Consider the following 22,656-nt stretch of genomic DNA (forward strand, 5'->3'; position numbering starts at 1 on the left):
ATAACCTTGCCTTTTGTTCTGTGAATTTACTCTAGGAAAGGTAAGTTTAGTCTATCAAAGGTGGTGATCTCTCTGGTGTTAGGTGTTACCTGTTAGCTACCAGGATGTTTGGAATAACAGTGATCATCTTTACCAGGGTTTGGGAGACTTCCTTTCACCTACTGAGTTTCCGATTACTATTTCCTGAAGTCTTAGTTCCACCTGTATTCTAGTAGCCTCTTAGTTTAGTTAGTGTTCCTAATCATGCCTGTGATTAAATTTCTCCCAATTATTACATCAGGAATGTGGCAGGTTTCATACTGAGAAATAGTATTGCATACCATATTGTGTTGAAAAGTCCTTCTGTTCGTTATCCTAAAGATGAAATATGAAATCCATATAGCCCTGTTTCTGTCAAGGCAGTGGTACTAATTTTGTACACTCACCTTGCACACTTTATTTTTACTTTGCTGTAATTTTATTGTTTTCGCCTACTAGTTTATGCTTCATAAACCATAGTATAGGTCATAGAATAGGAACTCACTTTATTGCCCTAGTAGACCTTGGTGGATTGAGGACAATGAAAGGTCATACTAGGGGTAAAGTTCATTTCTCTCTTCCTGTCTGAAAGCAAACAAAAATAAAGCATGAAAAAAAGATGAAAAAAATAAAGCATGAATAATTTACAGTTAACATTAGGAATGAAATGGAGACTGGCTGGTTCTTTAGATTTAGTCTTTAATGTCCTCCAAGATCTCCACATAATTTGACCTTTTTCTTTAGTTAGCTGCCTGGTAGTTCTTTGGGCCAGAGAACTAGTACAGCACATAAGGCACTTCCCTTGCACACAACCTACCTGGGTTCTATTCCTGTTACCCATGTGCTCCCTCAAGCATTGCCAGGAGTAATTTCTGAGTGTAGAGCCAGAAGTAACTCCTGAGTGTTGCTGGGTATAGCCCAAAAGCCCAAAAAACAAAAGTAAATCTATTATCATATTTTGACCACAACATTTAATAATATTTGATACTTTAATAACATATATGGGCCAAAGAAGCCCTATAGAAAGTTTGTATTAGACTAGATTAGATCATCTTTTTAATTATCAGGTATAATACTTTAATAGTCCTTTATGTACATCCACTTAAATACATATTAAAATCACAAATAAGGAAGTAACAAATTAAAATTATTTTTTCTATTACTCAAATTTCACTTTAAGTATTTGATAAATATTTATACCCTGAACTTGTAATGATTTTTTGTTTTCAGTTTAATAGGTAAACCTTTTATCAAAACAAGTTATTTGATTTTAGAGATTATTTGTATAAATATAAAAAAGAATTTTATTGTTGCACGAAAGTTCAATGTAATAGTCTATAGATTAGAACTGAATAATTGGTGTTGCAGTTTGACTAGTTAAAGGTAAAATATTTAGTTTTCTGCTTAAACCAAAATAATTTATTTGAGTCACTTGTCATTGTTGCCCAGGAATATAAATAGGTTTCATATAGTCAAACTTATAGACACTATTAAGATTGGGAAACCTAGAACCTCTTGGAACTATTTGTGGAAATGTGTGGATACTCTTAAAATTGTGATTTTAATGGCAATTGTTAAGTAGTTTATTTGAATTTTTTTAGTTTATTTGATCTTAATAATGGCTATTATGGTTAAACCTGTCTCTGAAGACTGAGAGGTATTTTGGCTTATAACATCTAGGAAAGGTGCTGAGTGACCTCAAATGCATGGCTTAAGGAGAAGTGATGAAAACACCTAGAAGCATTTGTGTTTGGTTATGTCTTGCCATTAAAAAACACACACACACACACACACACACACACAGAAATTAAGGATATATTTATGCACAATCTGGCCTTTTAACAAAGAAAAATAAGCCTATATGTACACTGCCACTGCTCTGAACAAAACAGCTGAGACTTTAATGAACACCATACTGAGGGCATGTAGGACATAAGGCGAATTAAGCAGGTTACAAACTGCACATCTTCTGTTTAGATATGAGAGATCTCTGCAACCCTGACAATTAGTTGTTCTGACAAGGCAAGCAGATAGACAGAAACAGAAGGAGATCATTTGTATCAATTTGAAAAATAGACCTAGTCTGAAACAAAATAGCTGTACAAAATTATCTCACTTTTACTTTAAAATTGTTTCTCTAGATTTTTCTCCAAAATAAATATAGAGTTAAACAAAAAGTTCTTTTTGGTATTGTTTGCAAATAAAGACTAACATAGTTTTTCTTTTTTGAGGAAAAAATTTTTTTCTGGACACTTCAACAAATTTTAATCTTGGTAACCTGACAGCTTTGTTTAAACATTGAATATGAGTTTTCTTTCATGAAAATCTTTTCAAAGTATATCAGTTCAGCTGTGAAAACCTGAATACATTAATGATGACAAAGAAGCTTGAGAATGAGCCAACATTTGTTTTGTTCTTTTTACAACGTTTTTAAATAAATTGCACACACCAAACTATTACAGGGTTATTTTACAATTTTTTATTTCTTTGCTAATAAATTTCATTGTGCTTACTGTTTGGGGGTATAATAATTTATTAATCATTTCAGATATTTAAGAAAAAAATTTAAATTATGACGTAAGGAAATATAAAAATGGAACATTGAAATATTTTTGATATATTTGATCAAATTAAGATAGATTATGAATGTGTAGGTTTTGGATAATTTCCTTTGAAAGTAAAATTCTTCCAAATATCAGGCATTGTGTTGAAGAGAAATAGCACAGGGTAAGTTACTTGCCTTGTATACAGGTGACCTGGAAATTATCCATGGTATCTTATCTGTTTCCCTAAGCACTGCCAGGAGTGATTCCTGAGTGCAGAGCTAGGAGTAACCCCAAACACCACTGGATGTAATCGAAAAACAAAAGAAAATAGAAAAATTGTGTTGAAAGTACTAAAGGAGAATTTATTTTATAGCTTAAATGATAAAAAACATGCTGAGTCATTTGCAGAAACAACATTGAAAATTTTAAACTTAATTTTGTATGTATTTCTTTGTGTGAATTGGAAGGACTAGCTTTGCTAAGGGTTTGCTCCTGACTTTCTACTCAGTGATCACTGGTGGGCTTGGAGGACCATAAGTTGTACCAGAGATGGATTCTGAATCAGCCTTGTGGAAAGCAAGCCCTTCTCACTGTACTATTGCTCCTGGCCTAACTTATTCTATTTGAAGGTTATAACAATTAATACCAAGAGAGCACATTTATGCCATATTATGGCACATTTATTAGTGTGGAGTTTCTATTTTTTAAATTTGTGTAAATGCATATTACAGTATTAGTAGGGCATGCTGCATAAATAAATACATGTATGCATGTATGGTATATATGAATATGTGAATATATATTGTGTGTTTGACTGTCTAAGTTAAAATAGCTAAAGTGAGCTGTGTTGGTCAACTATATGTTTGGTATATGCCAGGCAGTCATCTTTTATGTTGCTTATGATCAGTCAATTAGTTTTTGCCACATAACCAACAGGTCTAAACTTGATTATATAAATCGGAAGTATTAAATGCTTATGAGACTTGACACACTGGATATATTTTTTCTTTGAGCTTGCTTACATATCTGAGTGAGAGAGCTGATCTAAAAAGTTTAACATGTGGGTATGGGTTGATTGAAATGATAGACTGACACCACATCTTACCCTTCAGGTTAGTAATTCTTTCTTGATGGGATTTGCAAAAGTTGTGGGCTTTCTGGAGAGCTGGATTTGTCATGGCGATTTGCTACATCTGCCACATTTTTTTTTTTTTTTGGCCAAAGCAAGTAACAAAGCCAGCCATAGTTAAATGGTACAAAAATTATATTTCTATATACTAGCAATTAACAATCTGACTATAATTTTTAAGCCAGAAATTTTATTCACAGCGACATAGAAAGAATAAAGTGTTTAGAAGTACATTTGACAGCACAAATTTAAAAATACACTGAAAACTACAGTAGACCTTAGTGTAAGGAAGATAAAATGCAAAGAATTGGAGAGAAATCTCATGGAAATGCTTTGAAAAAGTCACGGTCACTTTTTCTGGGGATGTGGGGGGCTTGGGCCACACCCTGTGATGCTTAAGGATTACTCCTCTCTCAGTGCTCAGAGTCACTTCTGGTCAGCTCGGGGAACCATATGGGATGTTGAGGATTGAACCATCCAGGGTCGGCCGCATTCAAGGCAAACGCCCTACCACTGTGCTATCATTCTGGCCTCGAAAAAGTCACTCTTGTTATGATGCCACCACCTATTAGTTGGAAAAAAAAAAACCTTAAGGCTGGTCTGAGTGCAGTGGTGTTTACAATTAATTGATCACAGCCAATTACAGATTTCTTTGTTCCTTCTCCACTCCCACTGCTTCACTTGACTAGCCTAAATAAATAAATAAATAAATAACTTAAAAACTATAAGCAATTATGATATAAGTATTTATGTCAATAAGAATTCATCCAAAGAATTGTAAGGTGGGAAGAAAAATGAAAATAGTCAACTGAAAATATAAAAATAAAACAATGATTGAACAATAATAAAAGAAATAAAAGAGCGCAATGATGAAGTGCTGCTAGTTAATAAATAAATAATGTTTTTTTCTGATTTATAATGTATCCAGTTTTAAAAAAGGTTAGAGTATGGGTTTTATTTTTTTAGTTGTTATGTACCTAAAAAATACATTACAAATTATTAAAGCATGTCGAGTTTATTTAAAAACAGGAAAATTTATTATTTGCTTGAGTGTGTGTGTGGGGGGACGTTGTTGGTGGTAGTGATAGTGGATTTGACCCAAAGTTTTACATAATGGAAGAAGTGTGACCACTGGGCCACATTCTTGGCCCCTATAGACATTTTTACAAAGGGCACATAGTGATACATATACAAATATTGAAATGTAAAAGAAGTAAAATTTGGGAAGAGGCAGAGAAATTCTTCAATGAGTAAGATCTTGTATACAGTAAGCTTAATCTCCTCTTCACTTATGGTCCCCTAAGCATTGCTGGGAGTGATCCTTGAGCACAGAGTAAGGAATAAGCCTGTTTCCCTCTCCCCATAAAAGGAGGAGGAGAAGAAAACTGGCCAAGGCAGAAGGACTGGTTTTCATCCTTAACTTTTTCAGGGGAAAAATTCCAAGAGGTGCTGAAGAGCTTGGGGGCCACACCTTGGGGAACTTGGCCAAGCTAGTTGTAGGTTCAACGCTACACTGAACAGCAGCATATCCTTGCACCTTGCAGTGTTCTCTGGGGCCATCCTGGTGGTTATTAGGTACCTTGAGGACTGCACTGGCAATTCCTGGAGATCATATAGTACCATGTATTCAATCTGGGGAAGTAGCATACAAGGCATATTGCCTTGACCCTTGAGTTGTCCTAACCTCTGAACTTTTTTCTAGTACCTTCTATTTAGGCAATCAGAAGTTTCTGCTGCCTTTGTTGTATCCTGGCCTTTTTTGACTGGGGCATCTGTCTGGAGCTGAAGTTGCCATAGGAACTCCTTCAGAGATTACATTTCAGGTCTTGACTTGGTAGATTTCACTTGAAATCCATTGCCATACCCTTCACCCTTTACCTAGCTGTCTGCTTCGAACAGAAAAGCGAAAGAGACAATTTTTCTGTAATAAAAGTTCTTTCAGAAATGCAATAGAGGAAAATTTTCAATTTCATGTCATACGACAAATAAAGCCTTCATCACATTAATAGACAAGAGCATTATGAGAAAGCACAGGCCATTCTTGTATATGAATATAGATACAAATAAAATATTGCAAATTGAATCTAGCAGTGTGTAAAAATATAATAAATGTGACCAAATTTTGTTTATACTAGACTGCAGAATTTCTTCATTAGTAAAAGATAAACCATGGAGCTGTTAGAAGAAAACTTAGGAAATTGTCTTTATACTTCAGAGCAGTGTTTCTTAACCATTTTCCAAATATACATACCTGGAATACCCACAGAGGTTTCAAAAGTGCCACAGATCCTAAGTGCATCAATGTGCAGTCATGGCACAAGGCTACAGCATAATCAGTAGGACTGGGACTGGGGCAGGAAGGAAATAACTTGAGGCCACAGTCAGAAAGAGATGAAAACACTGCTTCAGAGTAACAAAAGTATTTAAGACACAGTTAAAGGAAAAATATAAAACTGTATCCTGTGTGCAGTTAGGAAGTTTGGTATCGGAGTGCTCTGTAAAGAGTAAAAATCCAAACCAGTCAGGGAAACTGTGTAGGAAATGAACAGAAGTAGCCATGAAAGGTTTCAGAGAAATTATTGAGGCAAAGTATTTGCCTATGTGGTAGGAAGAAGGAGGCAGACTCAAGAATTGTTTTCTTTGTCTTTTACTTTTGGTTCCTGTTTTCTCATCCTCATGTGCATTCACCTGCAAGTCCTACTGCTCTGGACTTGCATTAACCTTAAGTCTCATTTTATTGTTCAAGAATTCCCCTCCCCCTGCTTGGGGAGGGGATTTATCATTATAAATAGAGGAAGGTGATCTTTTGTCCTCCTGGGCTAGAAACAGTGTGCTTGCCCTAGGGTGGGCGGTTCTCTATGTGGTCTTTGAACTTTGAACTTTCCTTCCTTCCATCACCCCATAGTGGCCCTGGACAGCTGCAGTTCCCTAGTTAACTGCCTACTATAATGATGTGATATTCAAGATGTATAAGAAATATTGCAAACCAGTTAGTAAAAGGATGAACAGGTCTACCCAGGCCTTTTCTCTGTTTTAGTAATTGTTCTTAGCTTTGCAATGAACACAGGTTTGCAGAGATCTTTGCAAGTTAATTTGTTTCTTGGTATTTTGGCCACAGCTGAGGTAACATAGCTCTGGATACTCTTTTTTTCAGTTGCTGTTTATTTTTTGGCCCACACCTGGCACTGCTCACGGGTTACTCTTGGCTCTGTGGTCAAGAATCGATCCTGGCAAGCTCAGGGTACCATATGGGGTGCTAAGGATCAAAGCTGGGGCAGCTGCATGAAAGAAAAGTGCCCTGCCCACTGTACTATATCTCTGACCCTATGGACACTCTTGAATATATGGATGCCTGAGATCGAGTCCAAACCCTGGTCAGCCACATGCAAGCCCTAACCACTGTACTACTGCTCTGACTCCAGACATTAATTGTTTCTATGTTTGAGAAGAAAAATGCCAAAGGGATCACTGGATGATATGAAATCTCTATTCTTAGTTTTTAAAAAGAGTCTCCAATCTGTTTTAGTTCTATAGATTGAACCCAGACAACAATCCCACAAATAATGAAAGACAGTTTCTTTTCACCTGCAAACTTGATACTTGCCATTATCATTGATATGAGATGATAGCTCTTTGTTGTTTTGATTTAACTTTGCTAATAACAAGTGATGTACATTTTTTTATGTTTTCTAGTAGACCAACTGTCCTTCAGGGAAAAGGACAGTTCCCTTTCAAGGAAGTATCTGTCTCCTCTCCCCAGTTTTTGGTGGCTGTACTCTTGTTTTATTGTTGATCATTAGGAGTGATTTAGATACCTTATATATTAGCTCCTTATCTGATGTATGGTATGCAAATACTTTCTCATTTGCTTGTGTGGATAGGGAGGAATGGATGTAGTAAGATCATTTAGGATGTGTTATTGCCTTCAGGAAGGTTGAAAAAGGATTGATTGTCAATCATAGCAATACTTATAATAGATTTAAATAGGGGTCCATTATTGAGATTTTTGGGGGATGCCTATTTTTGAAGGGTTTATTAAGGTTTTTATTTTTTGTGTGACATATAAATTTGAGGTAAGCTAAACCATTTTGAAATGGCACCCATGAGAAGATTCCAGAAGAGTAATAACTTTTAGCAGTTTGATAACTGAGTGATTAGATGATGTAATCTACTAATATGTTTGAAAGTAATATCAATCTTAAAAAATTTTCTTGAGCCAAGGGACCAATGCAGTGGCGCAAGCAGTAGGATGTCTCCCTTGCATGTAATAACCTATGATGGACCCTGGTTCAATCCTCAGCATCCCATATGATCCCCTAGCCTGGAGCGATTTTTGAGTGCATAGCCAGGAGTAACCCCTGAGCATCACCAGATGTGGCCCAAAAAACAAAAAAAAGTAAAAAAAAAATTATTTTCCTTGGTGCAAGAGAGATAGCAAAGTGGTAGGGCATTTGCTTTGCATGCTGCCAACACAGGATGGACCTTGGTTTGAATTCCGGCATCCCACATCCCTGAGCCTGCTAGGAGCAATTTCTGAGCACAGAGCCAGGAGTAAACCCTGAGCACTGCCTCTGGGTGTGGTCCAACCCCCCCCCCAATTTTTTTTTCTTCTAGATTTTGGCCTATAAGTGGCATGCTTAGGTCTTGTTCCTGGCTCTGTAGTCCAGATATTATTCCTGGTGGAATTTTTGGAGCTATATGGGTTTTAGTGATGAACCTGAGTTGACCATGTTGAAGACAAGGGCCCTACCTGTTGTGTTCATTCTGGACCCAAAAGTGTTCTTATTTACTCGATGATCTATTTATCACTTATTTTTGTGGTGGTAGAACTAATGGATTAAACCCATGGCTCACATATACAAGATAGGTTTTCTCCAATAGAATACTACATGGCTATTAGGGAAAATGTGTATATGGAGAATATTATGCTTATTATGTTGAGTGAAATGAGTCAGAAAGAGAGGGATAGATTTAGAATGATCACACTCATGTGCAGGATATAAAAATTAATAGTATTCCTTTTTTTATTTTGCAAAACACCCTATTTCATATCTCTCTCTGTGGTTGTGAATAATATTGATTTTGTAGACCACAATAGATACATTTGTCTATTGATGATCATTTAGGTTGTTTCTGTGTCATGGCTATTGAGAATAATGCTGTTAATATTGTAGTGGTGCATATAGTCTTTCAAATTAGTGTCTTTACATTCTTCCAATAAATTAACAGGCTCATATTTCTGGGTCATCGTATTTCTTTTATTTTTTTAAGGAGTCTCCCTACTTTTTCCTCTTAAGATTTCTACCAAACTAAGCTCTCCAGCCCTAATCAACTGGGCTATTCTCAGAAAATAAGATTAAGAAACACATAAGGACTGCGAACACTTTAAGGCCATGAGTGAGATCATAGGCTGCCTCACGATATCTTCACAATATTGTCACCTACCCTAGCTCCAACTTCTTGAGCCACTATTAAAGTTAACATTAAAGACAGTTCACAACTCATACTCTAACTATATGTTAGAGGTGAGGCTAAATAAACTACTTTACTATTTTATAGCCAATGAGCAGGCACAATTAAAACTAAAGAGTCATGGTAGTTTCTTATTCTATTCTTATTCTGTTTTTTCTTTTTTTTTTTCCCCTGAGTTCATGTTTGCTGCCCCACTGTATTCTATTCTTTTGGGGGCACATTTTTCCTCACCTGTTACCTAAAAGTTTTAAGCTGTTTTACTCAATGGATGATTCTTCCTGAGTGTTTATTAGGGAGATTATTTTTCATACTTCTCAAGAGTATTGGTTCTTGCCTTGCTTAATCTTCAGGCTACCATTCTGGCTCTATAACTTTTGCTCAATCTAGCTTCAGTTTTGTCCTCCTCCTCACACTATGTGGCCCACATACTGACACACTTGCAGGTGTGTGGATTGATGAGGTGTAATTCAGTGATAAGCCAATATTGAGCTATTTAGTTGGTAACTGGTTTTCCTTTAGGGAATTTTTTATTCTGACATGTTTCCTAAATGTTCTGGAATTTTGTTGCTGTTGGCTTATCACTTCTCATTTATTTAAGTGGAAAAAATATATATTGAATTTCATTAAATACCTTTTTGAGGGTATATTTTGAAGGATTAGAAAATTTTCTTTTCTAATTTACTTAAATAACTTCCAGATTTGATTTTACCAAACAATCCTAGCATTTTTATGGTAAGCTTCATCAGATCAACGTATTTTATCATTAGGTCACAGAGTGAGAGAGAAAGAGAAGAGAATAGCCTGCCCCATAGGCAGACATGGCAGGGAAACTGGGGACATTGATAGTGTAAAATGTGTTGTACTCCACATGACTGAAACTCAATCATGAATGACTTTATATCTGTGGAAAACAAGCGTTATGAACAAACATGTATCTACAGTGTTTAAATAATCAATTACAGAAAAAGAAAAGTAAAAGAAAGGAACAAAGAAAAAAACAGCTCTTCATATTTTGTTTCTGCATGTTGCACCCATTTCTTATACTTCATTTGAATTTTCCCCCTCTAGATAATGATTTTGTTCTACCAGTCAAGTAACTGTTAATATTTATGTATTGTTCACTATAACAGAGTATTTTTATTCTCTCATTATTCATATAATGATTCCTAATCCCCTGACATTAGGAGACATGATTTAGGGTGGGCAGTATTAAGGTTATGAAGGAATTTCATGCTCTTATAAAAGTTACCCCCATTGGCCCAGAGAGATAGCATGGAAATAGGGCATTTGCCTTGTATGCAGAAGAACAGTGGTTCGAACCCTGGCATCCCATATGGTCCCCCGAGCCTCTCAGGAGCGATTTCTGAGCGTAGAACCAGAAGTAACCCCTGAATGCTTTTATTTTTTTGTGACCCAAAAAAATAATAAAAAAAAAGAGAGTGTTACTCCAGAGAGCTGCTTCTTTCCACTATGTAAAAATTTTAGTAAGAAAAGTTCAGTAGTGCAAAACTCAATTGTATTGCTGTACATTAGCAAATGACAATACAAAAATGAGATTATATCCATTTATATATGTCCTACACCTTTCCATTATGTCAAAATTTAGCGATGATACAGGCCTCTATGAGCCGGGGCTTCAGCAGCCATGAAATCTATTAGTACTTTGATCTTGTCCTTTCTAGTTTCCTAAATTCTGGGAGATGTTTATTTTAAAAGATTCTAGTTTATGGTGTTTTGTTACATCAGCTTATGTGAAAATACTTTCAATGAAATAAATAGAATGTTGGATATGGTTCCCCATTTACTCAAGTAAAACAGATAGGATGCTATTTCTCTTTAAGACAAACATAAATAAGCTTACATTATAATAAAAATTTTATTATGAGTAGTTTTGCAACTTAGAAATCTACCTTAGTAGTAACTAAAGTTCCAGATAAAGTAATTGCAACCTGCCTCTTACTATATTACTAAATGGTCAGCTCAATAAATTACCAGTATTTACTTAAAAAATGATTGCTTGGGGCCGGCGAGATGGCGCTAGAGGTAAGGTGTCTGCCTTGCAAGCGCTAGCCAAGGAAGGACTGCAGTTCGATCCCCCGGCGTCCCATATGGTCCCCCCAAGCCAGGGGCAATTTCTGAACGCTTAGCCAGGAGTAACCCCTGAGCATCAAATGGATGTGACCTGAAAAACCAAATAAAATAAAATAAAATAAAATGATTGCTTGTTTAGTAACATGAATAATTTGTAGATTAGATGGTAATTCCTATTTTAAAATCTCTCTGTTTATCCTTACTTTTAGAACACTACGCCAATTTTAAATGAAATTTTTTAAGGAAGATCTCCTTATTTGAAAGTTTCCTCTGTTGTAAAATGAAATGTATGAGTTTTCCTATAGAATATGTTTATTTCAATATATATAATACATAGATAAAAGCAAAACATTTTAAGAGTGAAATATTAATTTTTAAGATGCTATTTAGCTAGCATATTTATTTTGTATTAAAATTTTACATTTAAACTTTCTTAATTAAAAAAAATAATAGAAAAGGCCAAGAATTTGGATATCAGTAGGTAATTTCATCTTATATTTAGCTAAATTCTCATCAGATTTGATTTACTGACTCTTGGCTAGAACCGATGTTATCTTAATGGAAGAGAAAAAAAATTAAATTAAGTATTTTGAATCATAGAGCCACCTCCAATTTTTATTCTTCACAATAACACAAGAAAAAGCAGAAACACAGTTTTACCATTTACAAGCACTATACCAGCTCAGTGCTTTTGTATTATAAGTACTGTACATCTTTGTCTCTAACCTTTATTTAGGTTTTAAAAATATAGATAAAATGCAGAAGTACTAAATGTTAAAATAATCAGAGAACATTAGTGTTATAAATATTTTGTATGAGTTTTTATATTAATGTACCGTTTATTAATTCTTTTCAAAATAATATATTTTAGCATAGGAATGACATGCAATTCTTTAAAATCACTGTTATTTTGGTCTCATGTTTCAGATATGTGTTCAGGATATTAACAATCCTGAATGTTAGCCCAAAAAAGGACCAAAGATGATATAATAGACAAAGGGCAACTTTTTAAAGAAGTGTTTGGAAAACTCAGTAGTCACTTGCAAAAGAATGAAACATATTACATCTGATGCAAAAATTAATTCAAAATAGATTAAGGACTTTAGTATAAATCCCCAAAGCATAAAACTCCAAGAAGAAAATATCAAACTGATATTTTAATATAAATATAATATAAATATATAATATAATATAAATATAATATAAATATAAAACTGATGTTTTAGTAATTTTTTTCAATCTGATGGTAAAAACAAAGGTAATGAAAACAAAATTCAATAATGTGGACTACACTGAAAATTTTCAGAAGAAAAAGTTTGCAAATTATGCTACGCTAAATAATGAGTATAAATATATAAGGAAGTTATACAACTTCATAAATAGCAAAAAAAAAAAAGTTGATTTAGTGCTTGCTTCGGCAGCACATATACTAAAATTGGAACGATACAGAGAAGATTAGCATGGCCCCCGTGCAAGAATGACATGCAAATTCGTGAAGCATTCCATATTTAAAAAAAAAAGTTGGTTTAAAATTTGGACAGAGGAACTGAACAAGCACTCTCTTAAAGAAGGTATACCAAAAAGTACTTGAAAATTGCTCAACAGCACTAACATCAGGAAAACAATCTTGTTGAAGCCATAATGAGATGCCATTTTTCACGTTTTTGATGGGTTTTGGGTGAATAGTTTCTACCATTCCATGGGTGGCCTTTGTATACTCATCACTGTTTTCTTTGAGGTGCAGAAGCATCTCAGTTTAATGTAGTCCCATCTGTTTATGTCTGCTTCCACTTGATTGAAGGTGCCTTTAGTCTCAAAGTCATGGAGTGTTTTACCTACATGTTCTTCTATATACCTTATGGTTTCAGGTCTGATATCAAGGTCTTTAATCTATTGGGATTTAACCTTTTTGTATGAGTTAGATGGATGTCCAAGTTCACTTTTTTGCATTGGCTGACCAATTGATTGTTGAAGATGCTTTCCTTATTCCATTGTCTATTTCTTGCCCCATATCAAAGATTAATTGATTGTATGTCTGTGGAACATTTTCTGAATACTCAAGTGTACTCCATTGATCTGAGGGTCTGTCTTTATTCCTATACCATGCTGTTTTAATGACTATTGCTTTTTAATACTATTTAAATTTGAGGAAATATCCATATCTTGGCTATTATAAATATGGCCATAATGAGTATGGATTTCAGCGTATCTTTTTGAATTAGTGGTTTCATTTACTTTGGATCAATATCCAAGTGAATAGTTTTATTTTTAATAATGAGAACATCCATATGTTTTCTATAATGATTATGCCAACTTAGTTTTTTTTTAAATTAATTTCAGATGAATGGAATACAGATTGAGAGCCTAGAGATAAACCCTGAGATAATATGGACAGGTAGTCTTTGACTATGAACTAGATATATGAAGAAAAACTAAGAAATTTTCAACAAATGGTGCTGGGAAAACTGAATAGCCTCATTCCAAAAAAAAAAATAGTGGACTACCTCACATCATGTACAAAGTTAATTCAAAATGTATTAAGGGCTTCAAAACATTAATTAAAAAACATTTATTCAAAAATCTACTTGTTATGATTGATGCAGAAAGATCTTGTGATTATTGCAACTCTTTACAGTATACTAAGATTTGGAAACCCACAGATGAGTGGGTTAAAACAATTCTGGTTTATTATTCACTATGGTATATATTGTACAGGTGTAAGCAAAGATATACAATATATACAGGAGTAAGCAAAGATAAAGCCTTTTGAGTTTAGCTTTTTATATCATTAGTGTTTGGTGATGTTTCTTCTCATTTCATTTGAGGTATTGAATAACTCAAGATGACTGGGTGACAGACCAATGGATAGCACAGCTGTAGGGTGTTTGCCTTGCAGTCAGCTGACTTAGGGCAGTCCTGGGTTTGATATCAGGTATCCCACATTGTCCCTCAAGCCAGGAGCAATTTCTGAGCCCATAGCCAGGAATAACACCGGTTGCGGCCCCCCAAAAACTAACAAGATAACAAGATGGTGCTCACTTCGGCAGCACATATACTAAAATTGGAACAATACAGAGAAAATTAGCAGGCCTCTGCGCAAGGATGACACACAAATTTGTGGTGTTCCATATTTAAAAAAAATAATAACAAGATGACTGAGTAATGTACAGTGCTAAAGTTCATTGAAATATGATGGATGCTGGATAGAAGAATGCCATAGTGGTTATTGTTCTCAAGAAGTGTTTGGTGCCTGTGAAAGACTATAAACTGTGTACTACATTCAGTTCAGTAATAATGAGTGTAAATAGAAGAAATGAATCATGGGAGAAGGGTAGATAATGCACCTAGGAATATGTTGTATATTAACTAGGGCAGAAGGAATGACAATGCAGAAATAACCTCCTTCAGTTGCATAAAGTCCTGAAGTGTTCATTAAAAGCTTTCTTCATGAAATCTCTGTATACTAAGAACATATTCACCTTGGACTTTAATATTCTCCTCGTGTCATAATAATGAGAATAATACTGAAAGGTGTGTCATGTCAGATCTGTCCTCACAGTTTTGTGTGTCCTATTACAGTAGTTTACCACTTATTTGTGACTTTCTTAAAGGGCTTTTCTTTTTTAATTAAAAATTTAAAAAGGACTTTTTTAAAATTTCTTGCTTTATGTGATAAGTTTATGAATGTTCTAACCCCCAAATGATGCAAATGTATGATTCATCTCCATAGTAAATAGGAAATAACTTCTATCAACTCATGGAGAATTTTTAATATACTAAATACAAGTTAAGTCCCAAGTATTGGATATCCACTTGCTTATATAAAATTTGTGTATCATTATCGTATGTTGACTTATCTACATCTGTTTTTCAAATGCTAGAAAATGGGGAACGCTACACCATCTTAAATTTTTTTGGTATATTTTCAATTTTCTCTACAAAACTTCTTTTGGGAGTTTGTTTTGTTTTAGGCCTATTGCATTCTGACATTGTAATCTCATTAAATAGTCTCCATTGCATTTTAAGAATAAAGTTTTTAATAGTTCTTATTCTTCAGTCAAAAGACAAGATGAGTTAGTGACTCTCGTGCCATCTATCTATATACCAAATATGCCTTAGTACTTAATTTGAGGGATTAGAGTCAGTCTATAACTTGGATGTGGTCCTCAAACTATGGCCCGCGGGCCACATATTGTATTTGTATCTGTTCTGTTTCTTCATTGCAAAATAAGATATATGCAGTGTGCATAAGAATTCGTTCATAAATTTTGTTTTTACTATAGTTAGACCCTCCAATGGTCTGAGGGACAGTGAACTGGCCCCCTGTTTAAAAAGTTTGAGGACCCCTGGATAGTCCCATAGTAAAGTTGGTATCAACTTATTTAAACTACTTTTTATTTTCAAAAAATAAATAAATAAGCTTTCAATGCTCTTCCCCCTTGCACCCGAGTCTGCTTTTCCATCATCCCATTACCTTAGTCAGCAACCCCAGGGGCCAGAATCTCTCACTCTTACTTTAATTGAAGAATGGTGATGGTAGGATCTGTGCTCTCCCACTTTCTCCTAATTCAAAAGCGAATTGAAACTATGGTGGTGCCTCTTGACAGTGATCTTTTTATTCTATGATATATTCATGTCCAAAAATGCTCAGAAAAGCAAACACTTTCCTTAGCAAGTTTATGATATAGAACTAAATTTTATTTTAAGTCATATTTTAAGTGAATCAAAGCTGTATTTCAAGACCTGTGTGATAATATTGCACCTGTTTTATAATCATCTGAGTAATGTTACATTATTATAAATTACTTCATAATAATATCAATATCATTATCCGTAGACATAGTGGTAAACTTCCTTATATTCCTTTTACTTTCTCATAACAAACCATCATAACACATAAGACTGCCTCTTAATACCACCATTAAGTTGTGCTCTTACATTAGTGTTTTTACTTAAAAATAAAAAAGTATAAAATAAACAGTAAATGTGCAATATTTTCTAAGGGGCTAGATGGGTATAATAGTTTCACCCTATTTACCTATTTCAGGAAAACCCTCTATTGAAAATAACATTTTTAGGTGTTTTCAGAAATACTTTACTAGAACATGAAAAAAAAAAATCACTGAATCTTGAGTAAGGGGAAAAAAAAAGCAATGAGAGTAAAAACAAATTGACAGTAGAGGAAATAAATAACACATGCTAATATGAGCTGAAGAAATGTTCTGAAAGTTGGACTAACAAGACAGAATATGAAGCTTTGGCTCAGTCAGTACAGGGAGGTAAATTGAATGAGTGATATGTTTCTTATAGTTACATTTTAGTTGGAATGTGAAAAGTAAGGTGAATCGAAAGTGAGTTGATTAAATCCTTTATGTAAAACATTTATTTTTTGGTGTATTTCTTTGCCTGTACAGTAAATTATGTTCTAATAAAAATTAAGGAGGTAGTTGCATTTGGAAGATCAGGTCATCGTAACTCATTGACATGAGGCCACATAACTGAATAATGTCTTCCTTCAGTGAAATACATCAAATGAGATCAACAATTATGACTCATAAACATGCCTCGCAGGCATAAAACAGCAGGGAATTAGCATGTGAGGCTGATAAATATGCATGTAAATAAGCTCCCAAAGGAATAACATGGATTTGATTGATAGGTTTAGAATTGGAACATATGTAAACCCCTTTATTCCTCATTCTGGTGTAGCTAAGTAAAGATGCGTTTTACTTGTTAAAAAGTTTCAATAACTTGGTAAATCTTAATGCCACATCTGCTTTGTTGTTGTTGTTGTTGTTGTTGTTGTTTTATGTCACTTGTAAGATTAATTGAATTGTCTACAGGCTGGATGGCCCTAACATAGAATAAATGGTGGAACATGTGAGTGAGTGGCTATGTATCTTGGGCTGGAAATGGGGCCAACAATTTGGGGAAATCTGTTTTAAGATTGGAAAATGATGCATAGTTACAGGAAATTAAGATGTGACATAGCAGTTAACTTTTACTCTCAATGTATTTTATATCCTTTTTCTATATTTAGCACCTAATAACATTTCTTTCTCTGCTTATTTCATTAGTGTTATGCTAGTGTGTAATTAAAATGTATCTTTTAAGTAATTTCTTATCAGTTCTTGATAACAGTGCTTTTCTTATCAATATTAAACTATTATGTTATCTGTATATAAAAAGTCTATGCTCAGATTTAACTATGGGGTAAAGGGACAGAGTCTGGTTTTGTGTCCAGATCTTCTATTCACTAATTTTAGGATCCATTTCCTCCTTTAAGTTCAAGTTATTTCAGGTGAAATGAAAGAGAAATATGACACCAACTGATGTGGCTTTGCATGGGCCTCACTGTACTGGGGCCACCAAGGCCACACATGGCAGAGCTTGGAGGCCTCCAGGTTTTCACATAGCAGTGCTCAGCAAGACAGTGCCATGCTCAGGATCAGACCAGAGGTAGTGCCATGCAAAACTTGCACTCCTACCCTATCAGTTTTCAACTAAACTGTAAAGGTGATAAAGAAATGAGCTATGCATAGTTTTATGGACAATGATATTATAGTTAAAGACAATAGGAAGTGTAAAGATCCTAGGGTAATAGTTGCTGAGCATGGTCCATAAGTAAAGTATAGATAGGAGATTTAAATTAATGTCTCTTTCTAATCCTCAGTAGGTGTCAAACTTCTCAAAGTATGATGGTGTCCAAAACTCCAGTCATATAAAGCATCATCTGAAATGTCCATGTTGTTTGTTGCCTCTGGTCTTTGTTCATTGTTATCCTCTTAACATTTTGCATTATGATATTTTATTTTATGTTGTTCATTCAGAATGTGTACTTCCTTTCTCACATCTGTTCGTTTAGTCTCTTACTTTACCTCAAAAGATTGAATTTCGAAGCAAGGACAGGACTTTCTGTAGACTAGAAGAGAAAACTTTAGGAAAAAGATGATGTAGCTAAAGAATATATACTTCAGGTTCTCAATGTAAGAAATACCAAGCAAATTGGTTGCGAATATGATAAAAAGATTAGATCCAAGTTTAGCCAACTATGAATTAATGTAATCATTTGAGAATCTTTGTTCCATTCTCTTTCACTTTTCCCTATATTTTGCGTTTTGGTTATATAGAAGCACCTTATGGGCAGACTTTTGGGAGGGAGGAGAGATTATTTTCACGATAACTTGGAAACTTTGTTGGCATTGAGTTGTAAAGCTCTACAAACTTTTAGGACACAAAACAAAAGATTCTACCTTCGAGTGAATGATCATTCTAAATGCCCAGAACAGAGAAATACTGTAGTAAAGATATCAATGATCAGGATAATTCTAAGCAAGAAAGGGAGCACTGTGAGTGGGTTGACAACAATAACTATGGATGCCAACAAGGACTAGCACAGGGAATCTCCTTTCCTAATGGATTGGAAATGGCTGCCACTTATGGGATAGCAAAGGTTTTCAGGTGAGAGATATAAGTGAGGAATGAGTGATAATGTCCTAAGACTATCCTCTATAAAAACAAAGGGCATTGACCAATAGGAACAATTGGATGAAGGAACAAATATAGCACATATCAACAAAGTATGCAGGTTAGTGTGCATTTTAGCTACAATGCAGTAGTCCAGCCAAAGGATTAGCATTGCATTAGGCAAACCTAGGTTCTTACTGCAGTACTCCATATAGTCCCCCAAGTTCTGCCTGTAGTGATCCCTGAGCACAGAGCTAAGAGTAAGCCCTGAACATTGACAGGTGTGGTCCAATCAAACAAATAAAACTATAATTATCTTGTTAAATTTGAATAAAGAAATCTTGTTGATCTTTAAAAATTAATGACTAGAGGATACATAAAATTCTACCATACACATTAATATTTAAGTATAAATAACATAGCTTATCTTAATTTTAATATTGTCATTTAAAAATGAGGCACTCTGGCTTACAAAGTTATTCATTATTTAATTTCTGGCATACGGTTTTCCAACACCAATCCTGTCGTGTCAGTTTCCTTCCACCATTGTAAAAGAAAATTGTGTTTCCTCAGTTTTCAACCTATCTCCTACCCTGACTCCTTGACAAGCACATTTTTAGGTTTAAATGTTGTTGTCTGGATCTGATATTTTTAGCATTGTTGATTCTGTGGTTCAAATATATAGATATACCACAGTTCTGCACTACCAAAGTTAATGAGCTCCTATTCCCTGCCCCTCTTATATCCCTTCCTCCTCATTACTTCTCCCATCCACATTTTCTTTCTTTCACTTCCCATCTCAGATCTATAATCTAGGAACCAGGGTAATCTAGACATCCCCTCTGTAACACCTTGTAATTGTTATCTTGCATTCTGCTGTCCTTGTCCCTTACATGCTCCTGTGCTTGGTCTAATATCAAAATCCAATATGATCTCCTGAGAGCCTTGCCAGGAGAGTTCCCTGAGCACAGAGCTAAGAGTAAGCCCCGACTATCAGTAGGTGTGGCCCAAAAATCAAAGGATAAAAATTTACTTTAGGGGCCGGGTAGGTGGCGCTGGAGGTAAGGTGTCTGCCTTGCAAGCGCTAGCCAAGGAAGGACCGCGGTTCGATCCCCCGGCGTCCCATATGGTCCCCCCAAGCCAGGGGCGATTTCTGAGCACATAGCCAGGAGTAACCCCTGAGCGTCAAACGGGTGTGGCCCAAAAACCAAAAAAAAAAAAAAAAAATTTACTTTAAAAGACTTCCCCATTCATTCTGCCTCATGTTGCTTTTTTTGTTTTTGTTTTTGTTTTTGTTTTTTGGGTCACACCCTGCAGCACTCAGGGGTTACCCCTGGCTCTATGCTCAGAAATCACTCCTGGCAGACTTGGGAGATCATATGGGATGCCGGAATTCGAACCAGTGACCTTCTGCATGAAAGGCAAATGCCTGACCTCTATGCTATCTCTCTCGCCCCGTCATATTGCATTTTTATTGGATAAAATTCCTGGTCTTCATATTGTAGGATTGGTGTTGAAGATGGAAAACTTTAATTGCCTTTAGTAACAATAAAAGTTAAAAAATAAATTAATAATTTCTAATAAGACAATATAAATTGTGAGAAAAGACCCTGAACTATTTAAATGAAAGATCTTTTATTTCTGTATATATCTCTCTCTAGATGTCTAATTTCATATAAAGAGATTTCTTTTTAAAAGGAACAAGAACCAAAACAAAAAAAGACAAAAACCATAATCCATTAAGAAAATGGACTAACCTGTTAGGACACAAAACTTTAACCTAAATAATATATTTCAAGCTTAGAAACTTGTGTTAGGACATAAAACCTCAACCTAAATCATATTTTTTTAAGCTTAGAAGCTATAAAACTCTCCATTGTGTTTCTTAGGGAAAAAATAAGGGAATAATGGAAACAAGGGACTTTTTTAAAAAATTAATTTGCTTGTATATTTCCTTTTTGAGTTTTCATACTCTTTGATACTCTCAACTGTTTAACTGGTACTATAGAATTATCAGTTCAAGAGTCTCTTGTTTAGATAATTTTCATATTTGGTTACTATTTTCCCAACTCAACTATTTGTCTGTGAATGCAGAGGATGTCTGCTTCACCCCTGAATTCTCCTGGGTACAGAAGCTCACTAAGATTTTATTAAATGAACTGACTCAGATGCTTTAGCTAGCAAATATGCTTACAGAAGGCAAGGCACTAGCATCTCATCGCAGTGTGAGAATATTCATTGTATTTTTGCTTGGACCTTTTCTTCCGTGGATGTACACTGCAGGATGCTGAAATAATGTTCAATAATTCATGTTTTTTTTAAATTTTTTTTATTTAAACAAGTTTATTACATACATGATTGTGTTTGGGTTTCAGTCATGTAAAGAACACCACCCATCACCAGTGCAACATTCCCATCACCAATGTCCCAAATCTCCCTCCTCCCCACCCAGCCCCCGCCTGTACACTAGACAGGCTTTCTATTTCCCTCATACATTCTCATTATTAGGATAGTTCAAAACATAGTTATTTCTCTAACTAAACTCATCCCTGTTTGTGGTGAGCTTCATGAGTGAGCTGTAACTTCCAGCTCTTTTCTCTTTTGTGTCTGAAAATTATTATTGCAAAAATGTCTTTCATTTTTCTTAAAACCCATAGATGAGTGAGACCATTCTGCGTTTTTCTCTCTCTCTCTGACTTATTTCACTCAGCATAATAGATTCTATGTACATCCATGTGTAGGAAAATTTCATGACTTCATCTCTCCTGTCAGCTGCATAATATTCCATTGTGTATATGTACCACAGTTTCTTTAGCCATTCGTCTGTTGAAGGGCATCTTGATTGTTTCCAGAGTCTTGCTATGGTAAATAGTGCTGCAATGAATATAGGTGTAAGGAAGGGATTTTTGTATTGTATTTTGTGTTCCTAGGGTACATTCCTAGGAGTGGTATAGCTGGGTCGTATGGGAGCTTGATTTCCAGTTTTTGGAGGAATTTCCATATTGCTTTCCATAAAGGTTGAACTAGATGGCATTCCCACCAGCAGTGGATAAGAGTTCCTTTCTCGCCACATCCCCGTCAACACTGTTTATTCTCATTCTTTGTGATGTGTGCCAATCTCTGCGGTGTGAGGTGGTACCTCATAGTTGTTTTGATTTGCATCTCCCTGATAGTTAGTGATGTGGAGCATTTTTTCATGTGTCTTTTGGCCATTTGCATTTCTTCTTTGTCAAAGTGTCTGTCCATTTCTTCTCCCCATTTTTTGATGGTATTAGATGGTTTTTTTCTTGTAAGTTTCTGTCAGTGCCTTGTATATTTTGGAGATTAGCCCTTTGTGTGATGGGTATTGGGTGAATAGTTTCTCCCACTCAGTGAGGGGCTCTTGTATCCTGGGCGCTATTTCTTTTGAGGTGCAGAAGCTTCTCAGTTTAATATATTCCCATCTGTTAGTCTCTGCTTTCACTTGCTTGGAGAGTGCAGTTTCCTCTTTGAAGATGCCTTTAGTCTCAGTGTGCTGGAGTGTTTTACCTACGTGTTGTTCTGTGTATCTTATGGTTTCGGGTCTGATATCAAGGTCTTTCATCCATTTGGATTTAACCTTCGTACATGATGTTTACTGGGGGTCTAAGTTCAATTTTTTGCAAGTGACTAGTCAGTTGTGCCAACAACACTTGTTGAAGAGGCTTTCTTTGCTCCATTTAGGATTTCTTGCTCCTTTATCAAAAATTAGGTGATTGTATGTCTGGGGATATTCTCTGAGTATTCAAGCCTATTCCACTGATCTGAGGGCCTGTCTTTATTCCAAAACCATGTTGTTTTAATAACTATTACTTTGTAGTACAGTTTAAAGTTGGGGAAAGTAATTCCTCCCATATTCTTTTTCGCAATGATTGCTTTAGCTATTCTAGGGTGTTTATTGTTCCAAATGAATTT

General features: G+C 35.1%; 1 protein-coding gene and 2 non-coding genes across 3 annotated transcripts in view; all 3 read left to right on the forward strand.

The window, feature by feature from the left end:
• Positions 1-22,656, forward strand: part of TBC1D5 (TBC1 domain family member 5) — a 543,770-nt gene that overhangs the window by 233,824 nt on the left and 287,290 nt on the right. The gene's annotated exons all lie outside the window — the stretch shown is intronic.
• On the forward strand, positions 12,662-12,768 carry LOC125998339 (U6 spliceosomal RNA). Its single transcript, XR_007491929.1, has one exon. It is a non-coding gene; the product is annotated as a U6 spliceosomal RNA (small nuclear RNA).
• Positions 14,288-14,391, forward strand: LOC125998368 (U6 spliceosomal RNA). Its single transcript, XR_007491956.1, has one exon. It is a non-coding gene; the product is annotated as a U6 spliceosomal RNA (small nuclear RNA).

Source organism: Suncus etruscus, chromosome 20, assembly GCF_024139225.1.
Source record: "Suncus etruscus isolate mSunEtr1 chromosome 20, mSunEtr1.pri.cur, whole genome shotgun sequence".
In the NCBI taxonomy this organism is placed as follows: domain Eukaryota; kingdom Metazoa; phylum Chordata; class Mammalia; order Eulipotyphla; family Soricidae; genus Suncus; species Suncus etruscus.